Below are 2,348 nucleotides of genomic sequence, written 5' to 3' on the forward strand. Positions count from 1 at the left end.
TTTTTTCTATATCGCTCGTTACTAATCTCGTAGCTACGAAAAATAATTTCTGTCGAAAAATTTAGCGATGTATTAAAGACGAATGATTTCCATCGCCACTTGTTAGAGACGTACTAGTCCGTTGTTATACTTATATAGCTTGCTGCTAATTTCATAATTGATTTCGTCATTTAAAATAAAATTTGCGATGAAAATTCTGTCACTGATCCATCAAAAATTATTCTGTTATTTGAGCCAACACAATTTTTTTTTGTAAATTATTTCATTTATTTATTTTAAATACACACTACTGAAATAAATTAAATAAAAATTACTAATTACCTCTAAAATAATAAAAATTCATATAAATTAATATTTAGAGGTTTTCAAATATTCTACAGATGATAAGGACAAAGATCCTGCCCATAGTAAACTTAAGTTAAGATCCAAGGCCCTATATTCTTCTCTTCCTTTCTCGCCAGGTATCTTGGTAGTATGTTTCACATTGATCAATATAAGATTGAGAGGTTGTTCTTTCTCGTAACCTTTTCTTCTAATTTTTCTGTAATAAATTGAGATAAAGAGAAAATATTAAAGATTAGAAATAAAGTTATAATGGAAGGAAAATACAGAAACAAGCTTAACTTTTTAGCTTAATTAAATGTTCTAATAACTTTTTAGCCAACTTATAGTACATTTAAACTTATAGGTGATGGTGCAGAAAAACCATCTCAATCTAAAAAAAAGTGGCTCAATAAATTTAAAATAAAGAAAACTACTAAAGTGTATAGCATGGAGTATTTTCCTAGATAAACCCGAAAGATGAATATTTACCACGAAATATTATCAATTTTTATTGTCAAATAAATTTTCGTCAACCCTACAAAATAAATAAGACATCTAGAATTGAAGACCAGAATTATTGACAGCAATTATTCAGTTATTCACATGCAAATTCATTGCAACAAGTGTAAACTAAAAGCAAGTTAAAAATAAAGGCAAGGACATATCAAATAGAATCATTCCATCTCCTATTCCAGTATCTCCTCTTATTCTTACCGACATTGGCACACATTGATGGGTGGATGCATCGCCGGAGATGGTGGATAGAGAAGAGACGAGGATGAAGAGAAAAAGGGTGGGGTGCGGCGGATCTAGAGAGAGAGAAAATGAGGAATTTAGGTTTGAGTCTTTTGGTAGATTAAAATAGGGAAAACTCTAGAGAATAAGATCTTGACCGTTGGATTATTTTTAAAGGAGAGGCTAAGATTTAAAGGATGATATCAACGGTCGTGATTAAAAGATGAGGGTTTGGTTAAAATCTGAAATTGGATTGAGATGATTCTAGAATCCATCAATTTCAAATAAATAATTAAATATATATATATATATATATATATATATATATATATATATATTGTCGAATATTTTTGTCACTATATAATATAATTTTTATAAAAATATATTTATTAGTTTAGTGACCTTTTTTCCGTCGCTAATTTTGTTGCCCAATATTAATTAAATATGTCACCACTACTTTGTTATTAAATCCATTGGCAAAATGAACCGCCATATTTTCACGCTATTATTTAGCGATGGATGAAATATTCGTTGATAAGTTGTTGCTATATTATAAATCAAAAAGTCATTTGTTAATTTGCAACAAAATTATTATTCCATTGTTATAGAGAGATGGAATATTGTTCGTCACAAGAATCCATCGGTAAATACTATTTTTTTAGTAGTGTTAGTTAGTTTGTTCCATAGACGACCATTAATCTATGCCTTTTTGAGTCCCTAAGGATAGAAACCAATTGGAACCTTCCTATTTCGAATTAACTTGTTGGTGCCCCTTCAGCAGTCTCAACAACATCTAATTCACTTAATTGAGATATTGATTGGCCTCAACTCTTACCACAAGCAACACTTCACAGGAAGAGATCAAATGAGTGGAACAATTTCCTAGAATGTCTCCTATCATCTTGTGGATTAGATGTAGACTTCAACACATGATCTGCAAGAATCTAGTCCACATTTTTCTCTTATATTATGAGATTGGTAACCTAGGCTCTGATACCAATTTATTCGGATCCAACCCATTGGGTCGTGCGGGCAAATACATTCTACCATCTAATTATTGGAACCCTCATATCCCAACAATTTGAATCATGTAGAAATTAAATAATTGGAAATAGATATAATAACATAATTATTAATTAAAAAGCCTTTAAAATGATTTCAAGTTAAAAAATTTGAAGTAATTAACATCGCAAAAAATCTAGTCTAATCAGGGACAAGATTTACTAAGAGTTCAAGTAGACAAGATAACAAAAGACACACCTCCCACATGCGGAAGGAAGAATAGAAGT

General features: G+C 30.2%; 1 long non-coding RNA gene across 1 annotated transcript; it reads right to left on the minus strand.

Moving 5' to 3' along the window:
• Positions 1-324: 324 nt before the first annotated feature.
• LOC109121330 (uncharacterized) lies at positions 325-1,143 on the minus strand. Its single transcript, XR_002028728.3, has 2 exons — positions 1,039-1,143; positions 325-541 (listed from the first exon to the last, which is right to left on the minus strand). It is a non-coding gene; the product is annotated as an uncharacterized lncRNA (long non-coding RNA).
• Positions 1,144-2,348: the final 1,205 nt, after the last annotated feature.

The sequence above is a fragment of the Solanum lycopersicum genome, chromosome 10, assembly GCF_036512215.1.
Source record: "Solanum lycopersicum chromosome 10, SLM_r2.1".
In the NCBI taxonomy this organism is placed as follows: Eukaryota; Viridiplantae; Streptophyta; class Magnoliopsida; order Solanales; family Solanaceae; genus Solanum; species Solanum lycopersicum.